We start from the raw sequence: 26979 nt of genomic DNA, 5'->3' as shown, positions 1-26979 counted from the left end.
TTTTGTTACAGGCAGACAGAGTGGGGTTTCCCCAAACACACACACACACACATACACTGTCACACTAACAGCACACTATGCACACTGGGCCTCGGCAGAGCCATCAACACTTGGAACTGCCCTAACATACTCACAAACGTTTTCCCGACACACACATACACAAGAAACACACACAAACACCCATCGACTTTTTCTTACAGGCATACACAACGGTTTCCCGCGAACACACACACACACAGTCACACTTACAACACAGCACTCACAATGGGTATCCAGCAGAACCATCAACACTTGGAACTGCCCTAAAATATTGACAAATGTGGTCGCGACACACACATACACATGAAACTCACACAAACATCCATCGACTTATTCTTACAGGCATACACAATGTTTTCCCGCCAACACAAACACACACAGAAACACACACTGCCACACTCACAACACAGCATTCACACTGGCACTTGGAACTGCCACAACATACTCACATACGTGGTCCCGACACACACATACACAAGAAACACACACAAACACCCATCGACTTTTTCTTAGAAGCATACACTGTGGGGTTCCCCCAAACACACACACACACAGAGACACACACACACTATCACACTCACAACACAGCACTCTCACTGGGTCTCCAGCAGAGCCATCAACACTTGGAACTGCCCTAACATATTCACAAATGTGGTCCCGACACACACATACAGAAGAAACACACACAAACACCCATGGAATTTTTCTTTAGGCATACAGACTGGTTTCCTGCAAACACACACACAGACACGCACACACACTGTCACACTCACAACACACACTCACACTGGATATCCAGCAAACTCGTGAACACTTGGAACTGCCCTCACACACTCAGAAATGTGGATCTGAAACACTATACGCAAGAACACACAAATACACCCATTGACTTTTTCATACAGGCATACACAATGGTTACCCGAAAACACACACACACACACACACACACTCTCACACTCACAACACAGCACTCACTCTGTACCTCGGCAGAGACATCAACACTTGGAACTGCCCTCACACACTCACAAATGTGGATCTGAAACACAATACGCAAGAACACACAAATACACCCATCGACTTTTTCATACAGGCATACACAATGGTTACCCGAAAACACACACACACACACACACACTGTCACACTCGCAACACAGCACTCACACTGGGCCTCGGCAGAGCCATCAACACTTGGAACTGCCCTAACATACTCACAAACGTTTTCCCGACACACACATACACAAGAAACACACACAAACACCCATGGAATTTTTCTTACAGGCGTACACAGGGGGTTCTGAAACACACACAGACACACACACTATCACACTCACAACACAGCACTCACACTGGGTCTCCAACACAGCCGTCAACACTTGGAACTGCTTTAACATAATCACAAACATGGTCCTGACACACACATATACAAATAACACACACAAACACCCATCGACGTTTTCTTGCAGGCATACACAATGGTTTCCTGCAAACACACACACACACACACACACAAAAGTCACACTCACGACAGAGCACTCACATTGGATCTCCAGCAGAGCCATGAACACTTGGAATTACCTTAACATATTCACAAACGTGGTCCCGAAACACACATGCAGAAGAAACACACAAAAACACCCTACGACTTTTTCTTACAGACATACACAATGGTATCCAGCAAAACACACACACACACACACACATACACTATCACACGCACAACACAGCACTCACACTGGGTCCCCGGCATAGCCATCAACAGTTGGAACTGCCCTAACATACTCACAAACGTGGTCCCGACACACACATACACAAGAAACACACACAAACTCCCATTGACTTTTACTTACAGTCATGCACAATGGTTTCCGCAAACACACACACACACTATCACACTCACAACACAGCATTCACACTGGCACTTGAATCTGCCCTAACATACAAACAAACGTGGTCCCGACACACACATACACAAGAAACACACACAAACTCCCATCAACATTTTGTTACAGGGAGACAGAGTGGGGTTTCCCCAAACACACACACACACACACACACACTGTCACACTAACAGCACACTATGCACACTGGGCCTCGGCAGAGCCATCAACACTTGGAACTGCCCTAACATACTCACAAACGTTTTCCCGACACACACATACACAAGAAACACACACAAACACCCATCGACTTTTTCTTACAGGCATACACAACGGTTTCCCGCGAACACACACACACACAGTCACACTTACAACACAGCACTCACAATGGGTATCCAGCAGAACCATCAACACTTGGAACTGCCCTAAAATATTGACAAATGTGGTCGCGACACACACATACACATGAAACTCACACAAACATCCATCGACTTATTCTTACAGGCATACACAATGTTTTCCCGCCAACACAAACACACACAGAAACACACACTGCCACACTCACAACACAGCATTCACACTGGCACTTGGAACTGCCACAACATACTCACATACGTGGTCCCGACACACACATACACAAGAAACACACACAAACACCCATCGACTTTTTCTTAGAAGCATACACTGTGGGGTTCCCCCAAACACACACACACACAGAGACACACACACACTATCACACTCACAACACAGCACTCTCACTGGGTCTCCAGCAGAGCCATCAACACTTGGAACTGCCCTAACATATTCACAAATGTGGTCCCGACACACACATACAGAAGAAACACACACAAACACCCATGGAATTTTTCTTTAGGCATACAGACTGGTTTCCTGCAAACACACACACAGACACGCACACACACTGTCACACTCACAACACACACTCACACTGGATATCCAGCAAACTCGTGAACACTTGGAACTGCCCTCACACACTCAGAAATGTGGATCTGAAACACTATACGCAAGAACACACAAATACACCCATTGACTTTTTCATACAGGCATACACAATGGTTACCCGAAAACACACACACACACACACACACACTCTCACACTCACAACACAGCACTCACTCTGTACCTCGGCAGAGACATCAACACTTGGAACTGCCCTCACACACTCACAAATGTGGATCTGAAACACAATACGCAAGAACACACAAATACACCCATCGACTTTTTCATACAGGCATACACAATGGTTACCCGAAAACACACACACACACACACACACACACACTCTCACACTCACAACACAGCACTCACTCTGTACCTCGGCAGAGACATCAACACTTGGAACTGCCCTCACACACTCACAAATGTGGATCTGAAACACAATACGCAAGAACACACAAATACACCCATCGACTTTTTCATACAGGCATACACAATGGTTATCGGAAAACTAACACACACACACACTGTCACACTCGCAACACAGCCTTCACACTGGGCCTCGGCAGAGCCATCAACACTTGGAACTGCCCTAACAAACTGACACACGTTTTCCCGACACACACATACACAAGAAACACACACAAACACCCATGGAATTTTTCTTACAGGCGTACACAGGGGGTTCTGAAACACACACAGACACACACACACTATCACACTCACAACACAGCACTCACACTGGGTCTCCAACACAGCCGTCAACACTTGGAACTGCTTTAACATAATCACAAACATGGTCCTGACACACACATATACAAATAACACACACAAACACCCATCGACTTTTTCTTGCAGGCATACACAATGGTTTCATGCAAACACACACACACACACACACACACAAAAGTCACACTCACGACAGAGCACTCACATTGGATCTCCAGCAGAGCCATGAACACTTGGAATTACCTTAACATATTCACAAACGTGGTCCCGAAACACACATGCAGAAGAAACACACAAAAACACCCTACGACTTTTTCTTACAGACATACACAATGGTATCCAGCAAAACACACACACACACACACATACACTATCACACGCACAACACAGCACTCACACTGGGTCCCCGGCATAGCCATCAACAGTTGGAACTGCCCTAACATACTCACAAACGTGGTCCCGACACACACATACACAAGAAACACACACAAACTCCCATTGACTTTTACTTACAGTCATGCACAATGGTTTCCGCAAACACACACACACACACACTATCACACTCACAACACAGCATTCACACTGGCACTTGAATCTGCCCTAACATACAAACAAACGTGGTCCCGACACACACATACACAAGAAACACACAGAAACACCCATCAACATTTTGTTACAGGCAGACAGAGTGGGGTTTCCCCAAACACACAAACACACACATACACTGTCACACTAACAGCACACTATGCACACTGGGCCTCGGCAGAGCCATCAACACTTGGAACTGCCCTAACATACTCACAAACGTTTTCCCGACACACACATACACAAGAAACACACACAAACACCCATCGACTTTTTCTTACAGGCATACACAACGGTTTCCCGCGAACACACACACACACAGTCACACTTACAACACAGCACTCACAATGGGTATCCAGCAGAACCATCAACACTTGGAACTGCCCTAAAATATTGACAAATGTGGTCGCGACACACACATACACATGAAACTCACACAAACATCCATCGACTTATTCTTACAGGCATACACAATGTTTTCCCGCCAACACAAACACACACAGAAACACACACTGCCACACTCACAACACAGCATTCACACTGGCACTTGGAACTGCCACAACATACTCACATACGTGGTCCCGACACACACATACACAAGAAACACACACAAACACCCATCGACTTTTTCTTAGAAGCATACACTGTGGGGTTCCCCCAAACACACACACACACAGAGACACACACACACTATCACACTCACAACACAGCACTCTCACTGGGTCTCCAGCAGAGCCATCAACACTTGGAACTGCCCTAACATATTCACAAATGTGGTCCCGACACACACATACAGAAGAAACACACACAAACACCCATGGAATTTTTCTTTAGGCATACAGACTGGTTTCCTGCAAACACACACACAGACACGCACACACACTGTCACACTCACAACACACACTCACACTGGATATCCAGCAAACTCGTGAACACTTGGAACTGCCCTCACACACTCAGAAATGTGGATCTGAAACACTATACGCAAGAACACACAAATACACCCATTGACTTTTTCATACAGGCATACACAATGGTTACCCGAAAACACACACACACACACACACACACTCTCACACTCACAACACAGCACTCACTCTGTACCTCGGCAGAGACATCAACACTTGGAACTGCCCTCACACACTCACAAATGTGGATCTGAAACACAATACGCAAGAACACACAAATACACCCATCGACTTTTTCATACAGGCATACACAATGGTTACCCGAAAACACACACACACACACACACACACTGTCACACTCGCAACACAGCACTCACACTGGGCCTCGGCAGAGCCATCAACACTTGGAACTGCCCTAACATACTCACAAACGTTTTCCCGACACACACATACACAAGAAACACACACAAACACCCATGGAATTTTTCTTACAGGCGTACACAGGGGGTTCTGAAACACACACAGACACACACACTATCACACTCACAACACAGCACTCACACTGGGTCTCCAACACAGCCGTCAACACTTGGAACTGCTTTAACATAATCACAAACATGGTCCTGACACACACATATACAAATAACACACACAAACACCCATCGACGTTTTCTTGCAGGCATACACAATGGTTTCCTGCAAACACACACACACACACACACACAAAAGTCACACTCACGACAGAGCACTCACATTGGATCTCCAGCAGAGCCATGAACACTTGGAATTACCTTAACATATTCACAAACGTGGTCCCGAAACACACATGCAGAAGAAACACACAAAAACACCCTACGACTTTTTCTTACAGACATACACAATGGTATCCAGCAAAACACACACACACACACACACATACACTATCACACGCACAACACAGCACTCACACTGGGTCCCCGGCATAGCCATCAACAGTTGGAACTGCCCTAACATACTCACAAACGTGGTCCCGACACACACATACACAAGAAACACACACAAACTCCCATTGACTTTTACTTACAGTCATGCACAATGGTTTCCGCAAACACACACACACACTATCACACTCACAACACAGCATTCACACTGGCACTTGAATCTGCCCTAACATACAAACAAACGTGGTCCCGACACACACATACACAAGAAACACACACAAACTCCCATCAACATTTTGTTACAGGGAGACAGAGTGGGGTTTCCCCAAACACACACACACACACACACACACACTGTCACACTAACAGCACACTATGCACACTGGGCCTCGGCAGAGCCATCAACACTTGGAACTGCCCTAACATACTCACAAACGTTTTCCCGACACACACATACACAAGAAACACACACAAACACCCATCGACTTTTTCTTACAGGCATACACAACGGTTTCCCGCGAACACACACACACACAGTCACACTTACAACACAGCACTCACAATGGGTATCCAGCAGAACCATCAACACTTGGAACTGCCCTAAAATATTGACAAATGTGGTCGCGACACACACATACACATGAAACTCACACAAACATCCATCGACTTATTCTTACAGGCATACACAATGTTTTCCCGCCAACACAAACACACACAGAAACACACACTGCCACACTCACAACACAGCATTCACACTGGCACTTGGAACTGCCACAACATACTCACATACGTGGTCCCGACACACACATACACAAGAAACACACACAAACACCCATCGACTTTTTCTTAGAAGCATACACTGTGGGGTTCCCCCAAACACACACACACACAGAGACACACACACACTATCACACTCACAACACAGCACTCTCACTGGGTCTCCAGCAGAGCCATCAACACTTGGAACTGCCCTAACATATTCACAAATGTGGTCCCGACACACACATACAGAAGAAACACACACAAACACCCATGGAATTTTTCTTTAGGCATACAGACTGGTTTCCTGCAAACACACACACAGACACGCACACACACTGTCACACTCACAACACACACTCACACTGGATATCCAGCAAACTCGTGAACACTTGGAACTGCCCTCACACACTCAGAAATGTGGATCTGAAACACTATACGCAAGAACACACAAATACACCCATTGACTTTTTCATACAGGCATACACAATGGTTACCCGAAAACACACACACACACACACACACACACTCTCACACTCACAACACAGCACTCACTCTGTACCTCGGCAGAGACATCAACACTTGGAACTGCCCTCACACACTCACAAATGTGGATCTGAAACACAATACGCAAGAACACACAAATACACCCATCGACTTTTTCATACAGGCATACACAATGGTTACCCGAAAACACACACACACACACACACACTGTCACACTCGCAACACAGCACTCACACTGGGCCTCGGCAGAGCCATCAACACTTGGAACTGCCCTAACATACTCACAAACGTTTTCCCGACACACACATACACAAGAAACACACACAAACACCCATGGAATTTTTCTTACAGGCGTACACAGGGGGTTCTGAAACACACACAGACATACACACTATCACACTCACAACACAGCACTCACACTGGGTCTCCAACACAGCCGTCAACACTTGGAACTGCTTTAACATAATCACAAACATGGTCCTGACACACACATATACAAATAACACACACAAACACCCATCGACGTTTTCTTGCAGGCATACACAATGGTTTCCTGCAAACACACACACACACACACACACAAAAGTCACACTCACGACAGAGCACTCACATTGGATCTCCAGCAGAGCCATGAACACTTGGAATTACCTTAACATATTCACAAACGTGGTCCCGAAACACACATGCAGAAGAAACACACAAAAACACCCTACGACTTTTTCTTACAGACATACACAATGGTATCCAGCAAAACACACACACACACACACACACATACACTATCACACGCACAACACAGCACTCACACTGGGTCCCCGGCATAGCCATCAACAGTTGGAACTGCCCTAACATACTCACAAACGTGGTCCCGACACACACATACACAAGAAACACACACAAACTCCCATTGACTTTTACTTACAGTCATGCACAATGGTTTCCGCAAACACACACACACACTATCACACTCACAACACAGCATTCACACTGGCACTTGAATCTGCCCTAACATACAAACAAACGTGGTCCCGACACACACATACACAAGAAACACACACAAACTCCCATCAACATTTTGTTACAGGGAGACAGAGTGGGGTTTCCCCAAACACACACACACACACACACACACACACTGTCACACTAACAGCACACTATGCACACTGGGCCTCGGCAGAGCCATCAACACTTGGAACTGCCCTAACATACTCACAAACGTTTTCCCGACACACACATACACAAGAAACACACACAAACACCCATCGACTTTTTCTTACAGGCATACACAACGGTTTCCCGCGAACACACACACACACAGTCACACTTACAACACAGCACTCACAATGGGTATCCAGCAGAACCATCAACACTTGGAACTGCCCTAAAATATTGACAAATGTGGTCGCGACACACACATACACATGAAACTCACACAAACATCCATCGACTTATTCTTACAGGCATACACAATGTTTTCCCGCCAACACAAACACACACAGAAACACACACTGCCACACTCACAACACAGCATTCACACTGACACTTGGAACTGCCACAACATACTCACATACGTGGTCCCGACACACACATACACAAGAAACACACACAAACACCCATCGACTTTTTCTTAGAAGCATACACTGTCGGGTTCCCCCAAACACACACACACACAGAGACACACACACACTATCACACTCACAACACAGCACTCTCACTGGGTCTCCAGCAGAGCCATCAACACTTGGAACTGCCCTAACATATTCACAAATGTGGTCCCGACACACACATACAGAAGAAACACACACAAACACCCATGGAATTTTTCTTATAGGCATACAGACTGGTTTCCTGCAAACACACACACAGACACGCACACACACTGTCACACTCACAACACACACTCACACTGGATATCCAGCAAACTCGTGAACACTTGGAACTGCCCTCACACACTCAGAAATGTGGATCTGAAACACTATACGCAAGAACACAAAAATACACCCATCGACTTTTTCATACAGGCATACACAATGGTTACCCGAAAACACACACACACACACACACACACTCTCACACTCACAACACAGCACTCACTCTGTACCTCGGCAGAGACATCAACACTTGGAACTGCCCTCACACACTCACAAATGTGGATCTGAAACACAATACGCAAGAACACACAAATACACCCATCGACTTTTTCATACAGGCATACACAATGGTTATCGGAAAACTAACACACACACACACTGTCACACTCGCAACACAGCCTTCACACTGGGCCTCGGCAGAGCCATCAACACTTGGAACTGCCCTAACAAACTGACACACGTTTTCCCGACACACACATACACAAGAAACACACACAAACACCCATGGAATTTTTCTTACAGGCGTACACAGGGGGTTCTGAAACACACACAGACACACACACACTATCACACTCACAACACAGCACTCACACTGGGTCTCCAACACAGCCGTCAACACTTGGAACTGCTTTAACATAATCACAAACATGGTCCTGACACACACATATACAAATAACACACACAAACACCCATCGACTTTTTCTTGCAGGCATACACAATGGTTTCATGCAAACACACACACACACACACACACAAAAGTCACACTCACGACAGAGCACTCACATTGGATCTCCAGCAGAGCCATGAACACTTGGAATTACCTTAACATATTCACAAACGTGGTCCCGAAACACACATGCAGAAGAAACACACAAAAACACCCTACGACTTTTTCTTACAGACATACACAATGGTATCCAGCAAAACACACACACACACACACATACACTATCACACGCACAACACAGCACTCACACTGGGTCCCCGGCATAGCCATCAACAGTTGGAACTGCCCTAACATACTCACAAACGTGGTCCCGACACACACATACACAAGAAACACACACAAACTCCCATTGACTTTTACTTACAGTCATGCACAATGGTTTCCACAAACACACACACACACACACTATCACACTCACAACACAGCATTCACACTGGCACTTGAATCTGCCCTAACATACAAACAAACGTGGTCCCGACACACACATACACAAGAAACACACACAATCACCCATCAACATTTTGTTACAGGCAGACAGAGTGGGGTTTCCCCAAACACACACACACACACACACACACACTGTCACACTAACAGCACACTACGCACACTGGGCCTCGGCAGAGCCATCAACACTTGGAACTGCCCTAACATACTCACAAACGTTCTCCCGACACACACATACACAAGAAACACACACAAACACCCATCGACTTTTTTCTTACAGGCATACACAACGGTTTCCCGCGAACACACACACACACAGTCACACTTACAACACAGCACTCACAATGGGTATCCAGCAGAACCATCAACACTTGGAACTGCCCTAAAATATTGACAAATGTGGTCGCGACACACACATACACATGAAACTCACACAAACATCCATCGCCTTATTCTTACAGGCATACACAATGTTTTCCCGCCAACACAAACACACACAGAAACACACACTGCCACACTCACAACACAGCATTCACACTGGCACTTGGAACTGCCACAACATACTCACATACGTGGTCCCGACACACACATACACAAGAAACACACACAAACACCCATCGACTTTTTCTTAGAAGCATACACTGTGGGGTTCCCCCAAACACACACACACACAAAGAGACACACACACACTATCACACTCACAACACAGCACTCTCACTGGGTCTCCAGCAGAGCCATCAACACTTGGAACTGCCCTAACATATTCACAAATGTGGTCCCGACACACACATACAGAAGAAACGCACACAAACACCCATGGAATTTTTCTTATAAGCATACAGACTGGTTTCCTGCAAACACACACACAGACACGCACACACACTGTCACACTCACAACTCACACTCACACTGGATATCCAGCAAACTCGTGAACACTTGGAACTGCCCTCACACACTCACAAATGTGGATCTGAAACACAATACGCAAGAACACACAAATACACCCATCGACTTTTTCATACAGGCATACACAATGGTTACCCGAAAACACACACACACACACACTGTCACACTCGCAACACAGCACTCACACTGGGCCTCGGCATAGCCATCAACACTTGGAACTGCCCTAACATACTCACAAACGTTTTCCCGACACACACATACACAAGAAACACACACAAACACCCATCGACTTTTTCTTACAGGCGTACACAGGGGGTTCTGAAACACACACAGACACACACACACTATCACACTCACAACACAGCACTCACACTGGGTCTCCAACACAGCCGTCAACACTTGGAACTGCTTTAACATAATCACAAACATGGTCCTGACACACACATATACAAATAACACACACAAACACCCATCGACTTTTTCTTGCAGGCATACACAATGGTTTCCTGCAAACACACACACACACACACACACAAAAGTCACACTCACGACAGAGCACTCACATTGGATCTCCAGCAGAGCCATGAACACTTGGAATTACCTTAACATATTCACAAACGTGGTCCCGAAACACACATGCAGAAGAAACACACAAAAACACCCTACGACTTTTTCTTACAGACATACACAATGGTATCCAGCAAAACACACACACACACACACACATACACTATCACACGCACAACACAGCACTCACACTGGGTCCCCGGCATAGCCATCAACAGTTGGAACTGCCCTAACATACTCACAAACGTGGTCCCAACACACACATACACAAGAAACACACACAAACTCCCATTGACTTTTACTTACAGTCATGCACAATGGTTTCCGCAAACACACACACAAACACTATCACACTTACAACACAGCATTCACACTGGACTTGAATCTGCCCTAACATACAAACAAACGTGGTCCCGACACACACATACACAAGAAACACACACAAACAGCCATCAACTTTTTGTTACAGGCAGACAGAGTGGGGTTTCCCCAAACACACACACACACACACACACACACTGTCACACTAACAGCACACTACGCACACTGGGCCTCGGCAGAGCCATCAACACTTGGAACTGCCCTAACATACTCACAAACGTTTTCCCGACACACACATACACAAGAAACACACACAAACACCCATCGACTTTTTCTTACAGGCATACACAACGGTTTCCCGCGAACACACACACACAGTCACACTTACAACACAGCACTCACAATGGGTATCCAGCAGAACCATCAACACTTGGAACTGCCCTAAAATATTGACAAATGTGGTCGCGACACACACATACACATGAAACTCACACAAACATCCATCGCCTCATTCTTACAGGCATACACAATGTTTTCCCGCCAACACAAACACACGCAGAAACACACACTGCCACACTCACAACACAGCATTCACACTGGCACTTGGAACTGCCACAACATACTCACATACGTGGTCCCGACACACATACACAAGAAACACACACAAACACCCATCGACTTTTTCTTAGAAGCATACACTGTGGGGTTCCCCCAAACACACACACACACAGAGACACACACACACTATCACACTCACAACACAGCACTCTCACTGGGTCTCCAGCAGAGCCATCAACACTTGGAACTGCCCTAACATATTCACAAATGTGGTCCCGACACACACATACAGAAGAAACACACACAAACACCCATGGAATTTTTCTTCTAGGCATACAGACTGGTTTCCTGCAAACACACACACAGACACGCACACACACTGTCACACTCACAACACGCACTCACACTGGATATCCAGCAAACTCGTGAACACTTGGAACTGCCCTCACACACTCAGAAATGTGGATCTGAAACACAATACGCAAGAACACACAAATACACCCATCGACTTTTTCATACAGGCATACACAATGGTTACCCGAAAACACACACACACACACACTGTCACACTCACAACACAGCACTCACTCTGTACCTCGGCAGAGACATCAACACTTGGAACTGCCCTCACACACTCACAAATGTGGATCTGAAACACAATACGCAAGAACACACAAATACACCCATCGACTTTTTCATACAGGCATACACAATGGTTACCGGAAAACACACACACACACACACACACACTGTCACACTCGCAACACAGCACTCACACTGGGCCTCGGCAGAGCCATCAACACTTGGAATTGCCCTAACATACTCACAAACGTTTTCCCGACACACACATACACAAGAAACACACACAAACACCCATCGACTTTTTCTTACAGGCGTACACAGGGGGTTCTGAAACACACACAGACACACACACACTATCACACTCACAACACAGCACTCACACTGGGTCTCCAACACAGCCGTCAACACTTGGAACTGCTTTAACATAATCACAAACATGGTCCTGACACACACATATACAAATAACACACACAAACACCCATCGACTTTTTCTTGCAGGCATACACAATGGTTTCCTGCAAACACACACACACACACACACACAAAAGGCACACTCACGACAGAGCACTCACATTGGATCTCCAGCAGAGCCATGAACACTTGGAATTACCTTAACATATTCACAAACGTGGTCCCGAAACACACATGCAGAAGAAACACACAAAAACACCCTACGACTTTTTCTTACAGACATACACAATGGTATCCAGCAAAACACACACACACACACACACATACACTATCACACGCACAACACAGCACTCACACTGGGTCCCCGGCATAGCCATCAACAGTTGGAACTGCCCTAACATACTCACAAACGTGGTCCCGACACACACATACACAAGAAACACACACAAACTCCCATTGACTTTTACTTACAGTCATGCACAATGGTTTCCGCAAACACACACACACACACTATCACACTCACAACACAGCATTCACACTGGCACTTGAATCTGCCCTAACATACAAACAAACGTTGTCCCGACACACACATACACAAGAAACACACACAAACAGCCATCAACTTTTTGTTACAGGCAGACAGAGTGGGGTTTCCCCAAACACACACACACACACACACACACACACACTGTCACACTAACAGCACACTACGCACACTGGGCCTCGGCAGAGCCATCAACACTTGGAACTGCCCTAACATACTCACAAACGTTTTCCCGACACACACATACACAAGAAACACACACAAACACCGATCGACTTTTTCTTACAGGCATACACAACGGTTTCCCGCGAACACACACACACACAGTCACACTTACAACACAGCACTCACAATGGGTATCCAGCAGAACCATCAACACTTGGAACTGCCCTAAAATATTGACAAATGTGGTCGCGACACACACATACACATCAAACTCACACAAACATCCATCGACTTATTCTTACAGGCATACACAATGTTTAACCGCCAACACAAACACACACAGAAACACACACTGCCACACTCACAACACAGCATTCACACTGGCACTTGGAACTGCCACAACATACTCACATACGTGGTCCCGACACACACATACACAAGAAACACACACAAACACCCATCGACTTTTTCTTAGAAGCATACACTGTGGGGTTCCCCCAAACACACACACACACACAGAGACACACACACACTATCACACTCACAACACAGCACTCTCACTGGGTCTCCAGCAGAGCCATCAACACTTGGAACTGCCCTAACATATTCACAAATGTGGTCCCGACACACACATACAGAAGAAACACACACAAACACCCATCGAATTTTTCTTATAGGCATACAGACTGGTTTCCTGCAAACACACACACAGACACGCACACACACTGTCACACTCACAACACACACTCACACTGGATATCCAGCAAACTCGTGAACACTTGGAACTGCCCTCACACACTCAGAAATGTGGATCTGAAACACAATACGCAAGACCACACAAATACACCCATCGACTTTTTCATACAGGCATACACAATGGTTACCCGAAAACACACACACACACACACACACACTCTCACACTCACAACACAGCACTCACTCTGTACCTCGGCAGAGACATCAACACTTGGAACTGCCCTCACACACTCACAAATGTGGATCTGAAACACAATACGCAAGAACACACAAATACACCCATCGACTTTTTCATACAGGCATACACAATGGTTACCGGAAAACACACACACACACACACACTGTCACACTCGCAACACAGCCTTCACACTGGGCCTCGGCAGAGCCATCAACACTTGGAACTGCCCTAACATACTGACAAACGTTTTCCCGACACACACATACACAAGAAACACACACAAACACCCATCGACTTTTTCTTACAGGCGTACACAGGGGGTTCTGAAACACACACAGACACACACACACTATCACACTCACAACACAGCACTCACACTGGGTCTCCAACACAGCCGTCAACACTTGGAACTGCTTTAACATAATCACAAACATGGTCCTGACACACACATATACAAATAACACACACAAACACCCATCGACTTTTTCTTGCAGGCATACACAATGGTTTCCTGCAAACACACACACAAACACACACACACACACACAAAAGTCACACTCACGACAGAGCACTCACATTGGATCTCCAGCAGAGCCATGAAACTTGGAATTACCTTAACATATTCACAAACGTGGTCCCGAAACACACATGCAGAAGAAACACACAAAAACACCCTACGACTTTTTCTTACAGACATACACAATGGTATCCAGCAAAACACACACACACACACACATACACTATCACACGCACAACACAGCACTCACACTGGGTCCCCGGCATAGCCATCAACAGTTGGAACTGCCCTAACATACTCACAAACGTGGTCCCGACACACACATACACAAGAAACACACACAAACTCCCATTGACTTTTACTTACAGTCATGCACAATGGTTTCCGCAAACACACACACACACACACTATCACACTCACAACACAGCATTCACACTGGCACTTGAATCTGCCCTGACATACAAACAAACGTGGTCCCGACACACACATACACAAGAAACACACACAAACACCCATCAACATTTTGTTACAGGCAGACAGAGTGGGGTTTCCCCAAACACACACACACACACACACACACACACACTGTCACACTAACAGCACAGTACGCACACTGGGCCTCGGCAGAGCCATCAACACTTGGAACTGCCCTAACATACTCACAAACATTTTCCCGACACACACATACACAAGAAACACACACAAACACCCATCGACTTTTTCTTACAGGCATACACAACGGTTTCCCGCGAACACACACACACACAGTCACACTTACAACACAGCACTCACAATGGGTATCCAGCAGAACCATCAACACTTGGAACTGCCCTAAAATATTGACAAATGTGGTCGCGACACACACATACACATGAAACTCACACAAACATCCATCGACTTATTCTTACAGGCATACACAATGTTTTCCCGCCAACACAAACACACACAGAAACACACACTGCCACACTCACAACACAGCATTCACACTGGCACTTGGAACTGCCACAACATACTCACATACGTGGTCCCGACACACACATACACAAGAAACACACACAAACACCCATCGACTTTTTCTTAGAAGCATACACTGTGGGGTTCCCCCAAACACACACACACACAGAGACACACACACACTATCACACTCACAACACAGCACTCTCACTGGGTCTCCAGCAGAGCCATCAACACTTGGAACTGCCCTAACATATTCACAAATGTGGTCCCGACACACACATACAGAAGAAACACACACAAACACCCATGGAATTTTTCTTATAGGCATACAGACTGGTTTCCTGCAAACACACACACAGACACGCACACACACTGTCACACTCACAACACACACTCACACTGGATATCCAGCAAACTCGTGAACACTTGGAACTGCCCTCACACACTCAGAAATGTGGATCTGAAACACAATACGGAAGAACACACAAATACACCCATCGACTTTTTCATACAGGCATACACAATGGTTACCCGAAAACACACACACACACACACACACTCTCACACTCACAACACAGCACTCACTCTGTACCTCGGCAGAGACATCAAGACTTGGAACTGCCCTCACACACTCACAAATGTGGATCTGAAACACAATACGCAAGAACACACAAATACACCCATCGACTTTTTCATACAGGCATACACAATGGTTATCGGAAAACTAACACACACACACACTGTCACACTCGCAACACAGCCTTCACACTGGGCCTCGGCAGAGCCATCAACACTTGGAACTGCCCTAACAAACTGACACACGTTTTCCCGACACACACATACACAAGAAACACACACAAACACCCATGGAATTTTTCTTACAGGCGTACACAGGGGGTTCTGAAACACACACAGACACACACACACTATCACACTCACAACACAGCACTCACACTGGGTCTCCAACACAGCCGTCAACACTTGGAACTGCTTTAACATAATCACAAACATGGTCCTGACACACACATATACAAATAACACACACAAACACCCATCGACTTTTTCTTGCAGGCATACACAATGGTTTCATGCAAACACACACACACACACACACACACAAAAGTCACACTCACGACAGAGCACTCACATTGGATCTCCAGCAGAGCCATGAACACTTGGAATTACCTTAACATATTCACAAACGTGGTCCCGAAACACACATGCAGAAGAAACACACAAAAACACCCTACGACTTTTTCTTACAGACATACACAATGGTATCCAGCAAAACACACACACACACACACATACACTATCACACGCACAACACAGCACTCACACTGGGTCCCCGGCATAGCCATCAACAGTTGGAACTGCCCTAACATACTCACAAACGTGGTCCCGACACACACATACACAAGAAACACACACAAACTCCCATTGACTTTTACTTACAGTCATGCACAATGGTTTCCGCAAACACACACACACACACACTATCACACTCACAACACAGCATTCACACTGGCACTTGAATCTGCCCTAACATACAAACAAACGTGGTCCCGACACACACATACACAAGAAACACACACAAACAGCCATCAACTTTTTGTTACAGGCAGACAGAGTGGGGTTTCCCCAAACAAACACACACACACATACACTGTCACACTAACAGCACACTATGCACACTGGGCCTCGGCAGAGCCATCAACACTTGGAACTGCCCTAACATACTCACAAACGTTTTCCCGACACACACATACACAAGAAACACACACAAACACCCATCGACTTTTTCTTACAGGCATACACAACGGTTTCCCGCGAACACACACACACACAGTCACACTTACAACACAGCACTCACAATGGGTATCCAGCAGAACCATCAACACTTGGAACTGCCCTAAAATATTGACATGTGGTCGCGACACACACATACACATGAAACTCACACAAACATCCATCGACTTATTCTTACAGGCATACACAATGTTTTCCCGCCAACACAAACACACACAGAAACACACACTGCCACACTCACAACACAGCATTCACACTGGCACTTGGAACTGCCACAACATACTCACATACGTGGTCCCGACACACACATACACAAGAAACACACACAAACACCCATCGACTTTTTCTTAGAAGCATACACTGTGGGGTTCCCCCAAACACACACACACACAGAGACACACACACACTATCACACTCACAACACAGCACTCTCACTGGGTCTCCAGCAGAGCCATCAACACTTGGAACTGCCCTAACATATTCACAAATGTGGTCCCGACACACACATACAGAAGAAACACACACAAACACCCATGGAATTTTTCTTTAGGCATACAGACTGGTTTCCTGCAAACACACACACAGACACGCACACACACTGTCACACTCACAACACACACTCACACTGGATATCCAGCAAACTCGTGAACACTTGGAACTGCCCTCACACACTCAGAGATGTGGATCTGAAACACTATACGCAAGAACACACAAATACACCCATTGACTTTTTCATACAGGCATACACAATGGTTACCCGAAAACACACACACACACACACACACTCTCACACTCACAACACAGCACTCACTCTGTACCTCGGCAGAGACATCAACACTTGGAACTGCCCTCACACACTCACAAATGTGGATCTGAAACACAATACGCAAGAACACACAAATACACCCATCGACTTTTTCATACAGGCATACACAATGGTTACCCGAAAACACACACACACACACACACACTGTCACACTCGCAACACAGCACTCACACTGGGCCTCGGCAGAGCCATCAACACTTGGAACTGCCCTAACATACTCACAAACGTTTTCCCGACACACACATACACAAGAAACACACACAAACACCCATGGAATTTTTCTTACAGGCGTACACAGGGGGTTCTGAAACACACACAGACACACACACTATCACACTCACAACACAGCACTCACACTGGGTCTCCAACACAGCCGTCAACACTTGGAACTGCTTTAACATAATCACAAACATGGTCCTGACACACACATATACAAATAACACACACAAACACCCATCGACGTTTTCTTGCAGGCATACACAATGGTTTCCTGCAAACACACACACACACACACACACAAAAGTCACACTCACGACAGAGCACTCACATTGGATCTCCAGCAGAGCCATGAACACTTGGAATTACCTTAACATATTCACAAACGTGGTCCCGAAACACACATGCAGAAGAAACACACAAAAACACCCTACGACTTTTTCTTACAGACATACACAATGGTATCCAGCAAAACACACACACACACACACATACACTATCACACGCACAACACAGCACTCACACTGGGTCCCCGGCATAGCCATCAACAGTTGGAACTGCCCTAACATACTCACAAACGTGGTCCCGACACACACATACACAAGAAACACACACAAACTCCCATTGACTTTTACTTACAGTCATGCACAATGGTTTCCGCAAACACACACACACTATCACACTCACAACACAGCATTCACACTGGCACTTGAATCTGCCCTAACATACAAACAAACGTGGTCCCGACACACACATACACAAGAAACACACACAAACTCCCATCAACATTTTGTTACAGGGAGACAGAGTGGGGTTTCCCCAAACACACACACACACACACACACACTGTCACACTAACAGCACACTATGCACACTGGGCCTCGGCAGAGCCATCAACACTTGGAACTGCCCTAACATACTCACAAACGTTTTCCCGACACACACATACACAAGAAACACACACAAACACCCATCGACTTTTTCTTACAGGCATACACAACGGTTTCCCGCGAACACACACACACACAGTCACACTTACAACACAGCACTCACAATGGGTATCCAGCAGAACCATCAACACTTGGAACTGCCCTAAAATATTGACAAATGTGGTCGCGACACACACATACACATGAAACTCACACAAACATCCATCGACTTATTCTTACAGGCATACACAATGTTTAACCGCCAACACAAACACACACAGAAACACACACTGCCACACTCACAACACAGCATTCACACTGGCACTTGGAACTGCCACAACATACTCACATACGTGGTCCCGACACACACATACACAAGAAACACACACAAACACCCATCGACTTTTTCTTAGAAGCATACACTGTGGGGTTCCCCCAAACACACACACACACAGAGACACACACACACTATCACACTCACAACACAGCACTCTCACTGGGTCTCCAGCAGAGCCATCAACACTTGGAACTGCCCTAACATATTCACAAATGTGGTCCCGACACACACATACAGAAGAAACACACACAAACACCCATGGAATTTTTCTTTAGGCATACAGACTGGTTTCCTGCAAACACACACACAGACACGCACACACACTGTCACACTCACAACACACACTCACACTGGATATCAAGCAAACTCGTGAACACTTGGAACTGCCCTCACACACTCAGAAATGTGGATCTGAAACACTATACGCAAGAACACACAAATACACCCATTGACTTTTTCATACAGGCATACACAATGGTTACCCGAAAACACACACACACACACACACACTCTCACACTCACAACACAGCACTCACTCTGTACCTCGGCAGAGACATCAACACTTGGAACTGCCCTCACACACTCACAAATGTGGATCTGAAACACAATACGCAAGAACACACAAATACACCCATCGACTTTTTCATACAGGCATACACAATGGTTACCCGAAAACACACACACACACACACACACTGTCACACTCGCAACACAGCACTCACACTGGGCCTCGGCAGAGCCATCAACACTTGGAACTGCCCTAACATACTCACAAACGTTTTCCCGACACACACATACACAAGAAACACACACAAACACCCATGGAATTTTTCTTACAGGCGTACACAGGGGGTTCTGAAACACACACAGACACACACACTATCACACTCACAACACAGCACTCACACTGGGTCTCCAACACAGCCGTCAACACTTGGAACTGCTTTAACATAATCACAAACATGGTCCTGACACACACATATACAAATAACACACAGAAACACCCATCGACGTTTTCTTGCAGGCATACACAATGGTTTCCTGCAAACACACACACACACACACACACAAAAGTCACACTCACGACAGAGCACTCACATTGGATCTCCAGCAGAGCCATGAACACTTGGAATTACCTTAACATATTCACAAACGTGGTCCCGAAACACACATGCAGAAGAAACACACAAAAACACCCTACGACTTTTTCTTACAGACATACACAATGGTATCCAGCAAAACACACACACACACACACACATACACTATCACACGCACAACACAGCACTCACACTGGGTCCCCGGCATAGCCATCAACAGTTGGAACTGCCCTAACATACTCACAAACGTGGTCCCGACACACACATACACAAGAAACACACACAAACTCCCATTGACTTTTACTTACAGTCATGCACAATGGTTTCCGCAAACACACACACACACTATCACACTCACAACACAGCATTCACACTGGCACTTGAATCTGCCCTAACATACAAACAAACGTGGTCCCGACACACACATACACAAGAAACACACACAAACTCCCATCAACATTTTGTTACAGGGAGACAGAGTGGGGTTTCCCCAAACACACACACACACACACACACTGTCACACTAACAGCACACTATGCACACTGGGCCTCGGCAGAGCCATCAACACTTGGAACTGCCCTAACATACTCACAAACGTTTTCCCGACACACACATACACAAGAAACACACACAAACACCCATCGACTTTTTCTTACAGGCATACACAACGGTTTCCCGCGAACACACACACACAGAGTCACACTTACAACACAGCACTCACAATGGGTATCCAGCAGAACCATCAACACTTGGAACTGCCCTAAAATATTGACAAATGTGGTCGCGACACACACATACACATGAAACTCACACAAACATCCATCGACTTATTCTTACAGGCATACACAATGTTTTCCCGCCAACACAAACACACACAGAAACACACACTGCCACACTCACAACACAGCATTCACACTGGCACTTGGAACTGCCACAACATACTCACATACGTGGTCCCGACACACACATACACAAGAAACACACACAAACACCCATCGACTTTTTCTTAGAAGCATACACTGTCGGGTTCCCCCAAACACACACACACACAGAGACACACACACACTATCACACTCACAACACAGCACTCTCACTGGGTCTCCAGCAGAGCCATCAACACTTGGAACTGCCCTAACATATTCACAAATGTGGTCCCGACACACACATACAGAAGAAACACACACAAACTCCCATGGAATTTTTCTTATAGGCATACAGACTGGTTTCCTGCAAACACACACACAGACACGCACACACACTGTCACACTCACAACACACACTCACACTGGATATCCAGCAAACTCGTGAACACTTGGAACTGCCCTCACACACTCAGAAATGTGGATCTGAAACACTATACGCAAGAACACAAAAATACACCCATCGACTTTTTCATACAGGCATACACAATGGTTACCCGAAAACACACACACACACACACACACACTCTCACACTCACAACACAGCACTCACTCTGTACCTCGGCAGAGACATCAACACTTGGAACTGCCCTCACACACTCACAAATGTGGATCTGAAACACAATACGCAAGAACACACAAATACACCCATCGACTTTTTCATACAGGCATACACAATGGTTATCGAAAAACTAACACACACACACACTGTCACACTCGCAACACAGCCTTCACACTGGGCCTCGGCAGAGCCATCAACACTTGGAACTGCCCTAACAAACTGACACACGTTTTCCCGACACACACATACACAAGAAACACACACAAACACCCATGGAATTTTTCTTACAGGCGTACACAGGGGGTTCTGAAACACACACAGACACACACACACTATCACACTCACAACACAGCACTCACACTGGGTCTCCAACACAGCCGTCAACACTTGGAACTGCTTTAACATAATCACAAACATGGTCCTGACACACACATATACAAATAACACACACAAACACCCATCGACTTTTTCTTGCAGGCATACACAATGGTTTCATGCAAACACACACACACACACACACACAAAAGTCACACTCACGACAGAGCACTCACATTGGATCTCCAGCAGAGCCATGAACACTTGGAATTACCTTAACATATTCACAAACGTGGTCCCGAAACACACATGCAGAAGAAACACACAAAAACACCCTACGACTTTTTCTTACAGACATACACAATGGTATCCAGCAAAACACACACACACACACATACACTATCACACGCACAACACAGCACTCACACTGGGTCCCCGGCATAGCCATCAACAGTTGGAACTGCCCTAACATACTCACAAACGTGGTCCCGACACACACATACACAAGAAACACACACAAACTCCCATTGACTTTTACTTACAGTCATGCACAATGGTTTCCACAAACACACACACACACACACTATCACACTCACAACACAGCATTCACACTGGCACTTGAATCTGCCCTAACATACAAACAAACGTGGTCCCGACACACACATACACAAGAAACACACACAATCACCCATCAACATTTTGTTACAGGCAGACAGAGTGGGGTTTCCCCAAACACACACACACACACACACACACTGTCACACTAACAGCACACTACGCACACTGGGCCTCGGCAGAGCCATCAACACTTGGAACTGCCCTAACATACTCACAAACATTCTCCCGACACACACATACACAAGAAACACACACAAACACCCATCGACTTTTTCTTACAGGCGTACACAGGGGGTTCTGAAACACACACAGACACACACACACTATCACACTCACAACACAGCACTCACACTGGGTCTCCAACACAGCCGTCAACACTTGGAACTGCTTTAACATAATCACAAACATGGTCCTGACACACACATATACAAATAACACACACAAACACCCATCGACTTTTTCTTGCAGGCATACACAATGGTTTCCTGCAAACACACACACACACACACACACAAAAGTCACACTCACGACAGAGCACTCACATTGGATCTCCAGCAGAGCCATGAACACTTGGAATTACCTTAACATATTCACAAACGTGGTCCCGAAACACACATGCAGAAGAAACACACAAAAACACCCTACGACTTTTTCTTACAGACATACACAATGGTATCCAGCAAAACACACACACACACACACACATACACTATCACATGCACAACACAGCACTCACACTGGGTCCCCGGCATAGCCATCAACAGTTGGAACTGCCCTAACATACTCACAAACGTGGTCCCAACACACACATACACAAGAAACACACACAAACTCCCATTGACTTTTACTTACAGTCATGCACAATGGTTTCCGCAAACACACACACAAACACTATCACACTTACAACACAGCATTCACACTGGACTTGAATCTGCCCTAACATACAAACAAACGTGGTCCCGACACACACATACACAAGAAACACACACAAACAGCCATCAAGTTTTTGTTACAGGCAGACAGAGTGGGGTTTCCCCAAACACACACACACACACACACACACACACTGTCACACTAACAGCACACTACGCACACTGGGCCTCGGCAGAGCCATCAACACTTGGAACTGCCCTAACATACTCACAAACGTTTTCCCGACACACACATACACAAGAAACACACACAAACACCCATCGACTTTTTCTTACAGGCATACACAACGGTTTCCCGCGAACACACACACACAGTCACACTTACAACACAGCACTCACAATGGGTATCCAGCAGAACCATCAACACTTGGAACTGCCCTAAAATATTGACAAATGTGGTCGCGACACACACATACACATGAAACTCACACAAACATCCATCGACTTATTCTTACAGGCATACACAATGTTTTCCCGCCAACACAAACACACGCAGAAACACACACTGCCACACTCACAACACAGCATTCACACTGGCACTTGGAACTGCCACAACATACTCACATACGTGGTCCCGACACACACATACACAAGAAACACACACAAACACCCATCGACTTTTTCTTAGAAGCATACACTGTGGGGTTCCCCCAAACACACACACACACAGAGACACACACACACTATCACACTCACAACACAGCACTCTCACTGGGTCTCCAGCAGAGCCATCAACACTTGGAACTGCCCTAACATATTCACAAATGTGGTCCCGACACACACATACAGAAGAAACACACACAAACACCCATGGAATTTTTCTTCTAGGCATACAGACTGGTTTCCTGCAAACACACACACAGACACGCACACACACTGTCACACTCACAACACGCACTCACACTGGATATCCAGCAAACTCGTGAACACTTGGAACTGCCCTCACACACTCAGAAATGTGGATCTGAAACACAATACGCAAGAACACACAAATACACCCATCGACTTTTTCATACAGGCATACACAATGGTTACCCGAAAACACACACACACACACACTGTCACACTCACAACACAGCACTCACTCTGTACCTCGGCAGAGACATCAACACTTGGAACTGCCCTCACACACTCACAAATGTGGATCTGAAACACAATACGCAAGAACACACAAATACACCCATCGACTTTTTCATACAGGCATACACAATGGTTACCGGAAAACACACACACACACACACACACACTGTCACACTCGCAACACAGCACTCACACTGGGCCTCGGCAGAGCCATCAACACTTGGAATTGCCCTAACATACTCACAAACGTTTTCCCGACACACACATACACAAGAAACACACACAAACACCCATCGACTTTTTCTTACAGGCATACACAGGGGGTTCTGAAACACACACAGACACACACACACTATCACACTCACAACACAGCACTCACACTGGGTCTCCAACACAGCCGTCAACACTTGGAACTGCTTTAACATAATCACAAACATGGTCCTGACACACACATATACAAATAACACACACAAACACCCATCGACTTTTTCTTGCAGGCATACACAATGGTTTCCTGCAAACACACACACACACACACACACAAAAGGC

Source organism: Ursus arctos, chromosome Y, assembly GCF_023065955.2.
Source record: "Ursus arctos isolate Adak ecotype North America chromosome Y, UrsArc2.0, whole genome shotgun sequence".
In the NCBI taxonomy this organism is placed as follows: Eukaryota; Metazoa; Chordata; class Mammalia; order Carnivora; family Ursidae; genus Ursus; species Ursus arctos.
This window is presented reverse-complemented; position numbering follows the sequence as displayed.